Raw genomic sequence first — 9,981 nt, 5'->3', positions numbered from 1 at the left:
ATTACATACTACTGTATGTTTACAATATGAACATTTACTTGTGTTCTGTCTTGATGTTGGTTAAATAGTTCCCTGTTCTCACCAGTATATGGTAGTTTCAAACAGAAATACATTAGTACTTCATGGGTTACGATTTTCATATTACAAATTTGATTGATTTCTATTGACGTGCTTTGTCCCCATAGGCCAGAATATCTAACTGTAAATGTCGACTCAAATCTCTATAGTGTAATGACAACAGCAAAAGCACTCAAATGATTTATGCGCTGGCAACATGTGGAATACCTCGCACGTACATGCGCAAACACACACTTCACAGGGATGCGTCACATCAGGGGGGGATACATTCCAAATGCCCTCGATGTGAACCTTGACATCTCCAGTCGACTAGCCCGAACCCTGATCTAATTCCAACCAGGCCATAAACAGCGTGGATAAAAGTGTTGCGTAATGGCGTAAACGAACACCCCTCGCCGGCAAAGCGCTCCCTCACATGAGAGCTATGGCGTACGCCAAAGCGGGTGTGAAGGTGCGAATGTGTGTGGCAACAGGTGGTTGAGACGTCTCAAAAGGTCATGCTGATCCCAGAAAATCCCAAAGAACCCCCACTGGCCCCCTTCTCTCCTCCTCCAGAGGCATACTCATTGGATGACCGCATAAGTCAGGTTAGTCCAATGCTAAAACATCTCGACGACATGCTATTAAGAGCAAGCAATTAACAGCACAAAATACACAGTAATTTCCAGACTATAAGGCGCACCTGACTATAAGACGCCACGCACCAAATTTGACACGAAAATAGCATTTGTTCATATATAAGCCGCACTGGACTATAAGCTGCAGTTGTGCTATTGTATTATGGGATATTTACACCAAAACATATTAAACGGTAAAACTTTATTTGACAGTGGCAAAATAAGAATGCAGTAGACCAAATGAACCACCATGAAGATTTGAACCAATTGGCTGCAAAGCTTCATTGCTTCAAGAATCTTCATTTGGCCATCACCGCTCCCTTGGAGGAGGCAGTCAACCTCTGCTGCCACTTGCTGTCAACACTGTTGTCGTCCAACATGCCTCCTAGCATGCAATGCAGCGCTACAGATGTAAATAACAATCAAAATTCATGTTCTGTGCTAATTATTTCTTCAGTTACTGTTCCAGTTGTTTCAATAATTGCTAGCTATGGTATTTGGTAAAACTTTACTTGACAGTGGTGCCATAAAACGCATAAGACCATCATAATTATGACATGACACAGCCATGAGCATTATTGAATGCTTATGACAGATGTCATTTTGTGCCATCTGGCAAATGATCTCACTTTTGAACTGATGTAAAAGATCCAAGCTTGACATAAATGGCAGACGAGACTCAGTGTTGGGCACATTACTTTAAAAAAGTAATTACTTATAGTTACTCAATACTTCTTCCAAAAAGTAACTGAGTTAATAACTGAATTACTCTATAGTAAAAGTAACTAGTTACCAGGGAAAGTAATTACTTCCTTTACTTTAAAAAGAAGTTGTATGTCAAAGAATTTGAAATTTTCTGAGCAGTATTCGAGTCAGTTGAATAGAGAAGAACAGACAGGTAGTTGTGTTATAGAACCTTGTAATATTTATTGCACCTCACCAGCAACAGATTTATCCTACACTTGAAGTGCAACAAAAATAAACAGTAAACAACATAAAAAATAACAATCAGCAGTATACAATATAAAGTGAGTTTAATCAATTAAATCTAACTCTCACAACCTGAGACAACTGGTCAAGTAGACATAGCCTACTGTACTTCAAGTATTTTGACTTGAAATAGTGTTTATATCTCCACCTCGTAAAGCACAAATTTTCCTCTGAATGCTCTGCCATCATATCCCTCTGCATCTGTTTTGTGTGTGTGTTTGCCGCACGTGCTGTTCCGGTTTGTGTGTGAAAACACCGGCTCTGATTGGCTTACCATGACACATGACTCTAACCATCAGACAATCACGTCCATTGTTATCTATCCAGGTAGTGCATTCAGGTAGCCTCATCCCCCTACTCCTCCCGTCACCCTCAAAGCGTCTGCCGTACTCAAGAGGGAAGCAGCATTCTTGCTGCCTGACAATGGGGGATAGGAACGAGGGTAGCATTCAGGTGTAGCAAACACAGAAACGTAAGCTCTGGAAAGCATTGTTTAATTGAATGAGCAGGGACAAACAGCCTTGAGTCATAAGAAGTACGTGCTGTAATATTCTGATACAGAATTATCCGAGGCACCCTGCACACGGCGCCAATATTGTTTTGCTCACATGATGCGGGAGTGAGTTAGAGACAAGGCCTGCCGAGAGCCGTACGTTTGTGTTAATGTTGAAGTTATATGTGCTATTAAAGAAACAGTGCCAGCACGTCCTTTGTGGTATATCTTTGCTAAGAAAAAGCACAAAACAAAACACGTGCACTATTCGCGAACCTGAACGTACCTGAAGTCTTGGATGACAAAAAACAGAGCAGAGTAGACTCGCTACGGCTGGTAGTTTCTTCAATTTATCCAGAGTAAGTAACGCACCGCTTTTGACCGTCAGTAAAGATAACGGCGTTGTAACGGCGGAAAAAATAATTTGTAAGATTACCCCGTTACTGAAAAAAATAACGCCGTTATGTAACAGCGTTATTTATAACGGCGTTATTCCCAACACTGATGATACTTAATGACATCTGTCATAAGCATTCATTAAAGAGCATACGACTTGATAAAAAAAAAGTCTTAAATGGCATTATTATGTGAATTAGAATCATATTTTGAGACGATTCGACGATATACAACAATTTAGCAAATCTTTTAATCTGCCGGTTAGCCACGCCTACCATTATAGGGCTTTAGCGTCCCCAACAGGTGGACGACGTCAGTGGTAGACTGGGCTTATCGGTTTTACTATTCAGCCCAATGAGGGGGAATTATTCAGAACGAGGAAAATGCGACGAAGAGTGCCGCAAAATGTCATTGTTTCAGTCTTTCTACTCCAATATTTTTACAGGATATTCTTTTTATCCAAGTATTTTTCCCCAATAGCTATATATATGGCTTGAGAAGGACCAGTCAGCCCGTCAAGGGGGAACTATTCACAACGAGGAAAACGCGACGAAGAGAGCTGCAAAATGTCATTGTTTCTGTCTCTTTACTTCAATATTTTTACAGGATATACTTTTTATCCAAGTATTTTCCCCAATTGCTAAATAAATGGCATGGTCATGACAAACAACAGTCTTGTGCTAAATGGAACATGAAATCTTATAAATGCATTTATTCAGGACGACATGGCAAAATTACTCCATAATGGTCAAAACTGTCGACTTCACCTTTACTGTTGCACCTCCCGAACGATATTTCATGACACCTAAATCGGACATATGTCATTTCCCTTACCCGGCTTCGGAGAATGTAAACAAACCAAAAGGCGTGACAGCTAGCCTACATGCTAACCCGAACCGAGTGATGTTTCAAAGTCTTCCAAGCGGAAAATCACACATAACTAGTCTGGATTATTTGACATGACGACTGGGTTGTCGATTGTCTTTGCGGATCGGCAAACCGCCTGGCGGAGAGCAATTTACAGTTCGTTCCCCAGAGGAGGGTGGCTGCATTTGTTGTGCAGCTAACATACTAATGCGCGTGAAGAGAGCTTTTTACATGCCTATCAATGATCAAACGTAAGTAGTCCTTTATTTAAAGAAAGTTTGTAGTGTTTACTTTGTAATAGCTGTATTAATATTTGACATAATACTAAACAAGATGTTTACTCACTTCCTCGTAAGTCCAATGGTCCCACAGTAGTCGTCGTGCTTGTTTTGGCCAATATGAATGGGAACCTTTTGAAACTCCAAAAAGGCGCATACGCCTCTCCCTCATACAGAATGATTTTTCTGCAGCCGTTTGGCTGGCGTGATGCGAAAAATAAACGTATTAATCCGCAAAATCAGCTGATTTCTTCGTCCTCATACACAACAGTACGCTGTATAGGGAAGAGGACGCCTTCTACCGTACACGTCACAGCGCCCTCCTCCTCAATGCAAAACCGAAGCCAGAAGTCACTCATTTTCATGGCGCGGGATTAAAAAAACTAAATAAATATAGCGATCGCTTCCACACACATCCAAGCAGTCCATATCATTCAGGAGCATAAAATACCGCGTGTATTATGAAATAAACATGCTTTTTCGTGTCACATGCACTTTATTAATGCCCATGGTAGTGTCATGTCATAATTATGACGGTCTTATGGCAGTCTTATGACACCGCCGTAAAACAAAGTGTTACCTATCAACCAAAATAAATCAACAAATAAGCTGCACTGGACTATAAACTGCAGGATTCAAAGTGAGGGAAAAAAGTAGCGGCTTATAGTCCAAAAATTACAGTCATGTCATTTCTGCATCAAACTCAGAAGTATTTTGAATATGAAATTGTGTTCATGGGGTTCAATTATTCATCATATGTTTTCACGCTAACAGTATGAAAATACACATTTTTGGCACAGTAATTTTGACCACAAAAGCAGACTCATAGCCTAATTTTCTATCTCAGTGACGCACTTGAAACAAAGAGGAGTCATCATTAAGTGTGGAAAATATGCCACGACGGTGACATTACTGAGAATTCCAAACCCCTGCGAAATTGATAAAAAGACGAGAAAAAAAAAATCAAGCACTTAATATTTGGCCAGTTCATTCTCCTTGGCATGGGCGTGGCCTCATGTTGCCCACTGTCAACATGAGGTTGAGGGGACGCTGACAAGACGAGCACATGTGAGGAGGAGGAGGGGATCTTATTTTAGATGGCATGGAATGGTCGCCTTGTTGTTCATGAGTGACGGGGGAGACGGGACCCCACGTACACACACATACACAACATGCATACTGTATTCAGAATATAAAATTGATGTAATGTAAATGTAAGAATGTTGGTTTCAACTATTAATGTATTGTTCAAGATTATTTTATTGATATACACACAGAGCCGGATACACACTCTAGGAGTGTGTCGGTGGTCCAGTATCTTCAGCCAGGGTGGGGACACAGACACTTGTCCACGACCAGGTGCCGAAGTGACAAATCTGTCACCCGAGCTGCCAGGAGCAAGTTAGGGGCGCAGTGTTGGGCTGTGGGGGGGTTCTCAGCAAGGGGCTGTATGTGTGCACGTGTGTGAGAGGGACTACTGAATGTGTCATGTCTACTGAAAAACATAGAAGTACTTTAAGATGGACATAGTAATACTACTAAATGAGATTTCATTGGCTCGAGAGTAAATTTACCATAATTTTCAGACTATAAGGTGCACCTGACTATAAGCTGCCGCCCACCAAATTTGACATTAAAATGGCATTTGTTCATAGATAAGACGCCCCGGACTATCAGACACAGCTATCCTCACCGTATTATGGGATATTTACACAAAAAGATATTAACTGGTAACACTTTATTTGACAGCGGCGTCGTAAGACTGTCATAAGACCGTCATAATTATGACATGACACTGTCATGAGCATTAATGAATGCTTATGACATATATCATTTGATGTCACCCAGCAAATTATCTGACTTTGGAATGGATGTAAAAGGTCCGCGCTGGACATAAATAGAGTTGGTGACAAATTTGCCGTATGACACTTAATGACATCCCCCCTGGCTGAAATAACTTCACGCTTTTTGTAGCCATCTACCAGTCTTTGACATCGGTCTGAAGAAAGTTTGCCCCACTCTCCAACACAGAATACTTTCAGCAATGAGATGTTTTAGGAGTTTCTTGCATGTACAGCCCGTTTCAAGTTACCCCACAGCATCTCAATGGGATTAAGGTCTGGGCTTTGACTAGGCCATTCCAGGACTCTCCATTTCTTCCTTTTCAGCCAGTCCTTGGTGGATTTACTGGTATGTTGTGGGTCATTGTCATGTTGCAGGGTCCAGTTTCGCTTTCAGCTTTAATTTGATCACAGATGATCTCACATGTTCCTAAAGCACCCTCTGATACATGATGGAATTCATGGCGGATTCTATGATGGTGAGCTGGCCAGGTTCTGCTGCAGCAAAGCATCCCCAAACCATGACACTTCCACCTCCATGCCTCACAATTGGTATGGGGTTCTTTTCCTGGAATGCTGTATTGAGTTTATGCCAAACATATCCTGTGTTCTGGTGTCCAAATTAGGGCTGCAGCTATTGATTATTTAGTAGTCGATTAATCGATGAACTAGTTAGTTCGAATAATCGCGTAATCGGATAAGGAACATGAAAAATTAAAATACCTGAGCTGAGTCTCAAACGGTATAAAAATGTAAATGACGATCTATGAACAACAAAAAAACAGTTGACGAACTTACATAACAAAAGACTGTTAGTTTAAATGCTATAAAATGTTGATTTTTTTTTTTTTTTTTTTTTTACAATGCTCTTAACAAATCGTTCAGACACACATTCCCACAAAAAACACTAAATTCCGAATGCATTAAAAAAAAAAAACATTAGCTCAAACAACAACTTAGTTTATGTTGGTCTTAACAGGGAGCAGCTGGAGTCAGCCATGTGAAATGAGGCAGACCAGAGGGCAGTTTATCCAGCCAAATCAATAAAACTAAATGCAAACACTTTCAAAATGAACCATTACAACCCCGCTTTAATTAAACGAATAATTGAAGCAGCAAATTTTAATTCGATTCTTTTTTTCCTATTCGAATACTTGAGTTAATCGGTTAATCGTTGCAGCACTTGTCCAAATAATTAAATTTTAGATTAATCTGTCCAAAGAACATTATTCCAGAAGTCCTGTTCTTTGTCTACATTCACTCTGGCAAACTTGTAGTCTGGCCTTCATGTTCTTCTTGGGGAGCAAAGGTTTCCTCCTTGCACATCTCCCATGAAGGTTAAACTTGTGAAGTCTCTTCTGATTGTAGAGGCATGCACCTTCACATTAACAGTAGCAAGAGCCTGCTGTAGGTCCCGTGATGACATTTTAGGGTTTTTGGAGACTTTGGAGCTCTTTTGAAATCCCTTACCAGACTCATAAGCGTCTACAATCTTCTTTCTGAAGGCCTCAGACAGCTCCGTTGATCTCAGCATGGTGTTTTCTCTCACAACAAAAGTCAGGGGCACACCAAACTAAATGTGAGGTTTAAATCAGGCAAGCCTCCTTCAAAACACTGGGTGATGATGTTCTAATCATGTACACTTGGTGTGATACACTATGTGTGATTTTAGCCTTTTTAGGTGGGATTTATTGTGGAAGTGTCCTAATTTATTCCTCAACAGAAATTGCATTTATTTAAAATGACATTCTACCGAAAGTTAAAAAAAGACAACTATTTTTCAGTTTTAATTGTTTAGTTCTATTACTTGAATCTCTCAAGATTGTGAAAATTGATAGTAAGTATCCATATGACCAAATATGCTAGAAGACATACAGGGTTCCAAAGGGTGTCCTAATTTTTTTCACATTACTGTTGTACATTCCCCCCATTTTGTGGGAGAACACTAAAATCATGTATCAACACAGTAGTTCGTATTTGCACAAAGTCCAGTTGTGTGGTTTTAGCAATGCTTGGCATGGAACCGCCCATTAGCATTACGGGCCTCAGAGGCGGCAGGTTTGGTTTTGTGGCCATAGGGTCCGTGACTGAGCATTAAAAGCCGCAGGTGAGATCATAGTGGGCAGCGGCAGGAGGTTCCAGAAGGCTACAGAATCAAACAACATACGCAAATCAGAGAAAGGATGAATGGCAAACGTGGTTGAACCCCGAACTGTATTTTCTTTTTCAAATGGCGTCAAAACTAAACGGAATAAGTTTTGAAAAACATTCCTATTTCAAATACCCATATGACTAGCAATTCAGCACTTTAAAGGTGAAAAACTGCAAAATTGCATAGCAAGAACTTGATCTCGATTAAGGGTTGATGTGCACCTGTGTTTTTTTGTGGGCGGGTTAGGCTGCAGTGGGTGAAGCATGGGGTGACACAGTGGGTGTGCCGAGGATCGGTTCACCCCCTGAGCCGTTAACGACTCGACAGCTATTTGATGACAGTCGCAAGAACTCAAGCTTCGAGGCTGTCCTTTACCTTACAGCTGTTAAATCTTTGTCAAGTCAAGTGCTGATTTATGGCGCGCCACCCATCATCGTCGTGCTGGACTCGGAACCATGAGGGAATACAAACAAACTTGTAGGATCAAATTTAATGCCCCGAAATAAGATGTGAGAATGCCAACATCTCACTAACAGTAAAAAAACTAGAAATCTGGAATTCTCCACTAACTTGACTCGAGCAGGAACAGAGCCGAAACATTCCTAGCCCAGTCCAGCTCGCATGCTTTCACTATTTTTAGACGGTAGATATAACGGATAAGGCGGAAACCACATTTTGGATAGAAGAAGTCAGACAGGAGGTGACTGGGAAATCAAATAAGTCTTCCATCATGAATAAAATCTCCTCTAGCTTTTGCTGAAATTTACTTTGAGGTTGCTAATCCGCTCTTGCATGCAAGTTGAGTTTGCCGCAACATCAGTTTCTACTCTTGTGGATTGTGTAAGATTTTGAAATGATTGAATGGGAAATTTCATCCATTTTGAGAGCTCAGATGACCAGAGCGTGGACCTACAGTGTATCACAAAAGTTAGTACGCCCCTCGCATTTCTGCAGATATTTAAGTATATCTTTTCATGGGACAACACTGACAAAATGACACTTTGACACAATGAGAAGTAGTCTGTGTGCAGTTTATATAATATAGTTAATTTATTTTCCCCTCAAAATAAAGCAAATTATAGCCATTAATATCTAAACCCCTGGCAACAAAAGTGAGTCCACCGCATGGGAACTACGTACATCCCTAAATGTCCAAATTGAGTACTAATTGTCATTTCCCCCCCAAAATGTAATGTGACTCGTTACAGGAGTGCTGTCAGCAGTGCTGCAGAGTTGAAGAGGTGAGGTGGGGTCTTCCCACCACCATTCTTGACTGTAGGCATGACACACTTATCTTTGTACTCCTCACCTGGTCGCCGCCACACATGCTTGACCATCGGAACCAAACAAATTAATCTTCGTCTCATCAAACCATAGTACATGGTTCCAGTAATCCATGTGCTTTGTGTACATGTCTTCAGCAAATTTTGCGGGATTTCTAGTGTACCGGCTTCAGAAGAGGCCTCCGCCTTGGGTGACAGCCATGCACACCAATTTGATGTAGATTACGGCGTATGGTCTGTGCACTAACAGGCTGACCCCCCCACCTCTTCAATCTCTGCAGCAATGCTGACAGCACTCCTGTAATGAGTCACATGACATTTTGGAGGGAAAATGACAAGCAGTACTCAATTTGGACATTTAGGGATGTACGTAGTTCCCATCTGGTGTACTCACTTTTGTTGCCAGGGGTTTAGATAGTAATGGCTATATTTTGAGTTATTTTGAGGGGAAAATAAATGAACTCTATTATATAAGCTGCACACAGACTACTTTTCATTGTGACAAAGTGTCATTTTGTCAGTGTTGTCCCATGAAAAGATATACTTAAATATCTGCAGCAATGCGAGGGGTTTACTCACACTGTAGCTAAGTTCATGAATTCCTTCACTAATTAGGACTTCAACTCATTTGCTGCCATTGACCGGACAACACAGCCAAATCACAGTCAATGAAAGCAAATGAGCTAACTCTTCGTCTGCTATTGAAAGCGCTAAACATCCAATCCATTTTCACTGGAATAGAGCTGTCCTGACTAGTTGACGTAGTCGGCGTCATCGATGACGTAAATGCGTCGACGAGCACAAAATCCCATCGACGGTTAATGAAGGGTTAAAAAAATATATACGTGGAAAGTTGAGAATGTCGGACGCTCTGTATGCATGGGGGGAAAGCGGCACAAAGTCAAAAAAGTGTACCAGAGTGGCCAAAACATTGACTTATTTCAATGAAACAAAGGAGGGCACACTGTTGTGTCCTGTCGTTTCAA

Source organism: Corythoichthys intestinalis, chromosome 19 (assembly GCF_030265065.1).
Source record: "Corythoichthys intestinalis isolate RoL2023-P3 chromosome 19, ASM3026506v1, whole genome shotgun sequence".
Lineage (NCBI taxonomy): Eukaryota > Metazoa > Chordata > Actinopteri > Syngnathiformes > Syngnathidae > Corythoichthys > Corythoichthys intestinalis.
This window is presented reverse-complemented; position numbering follows the sequence as displayed.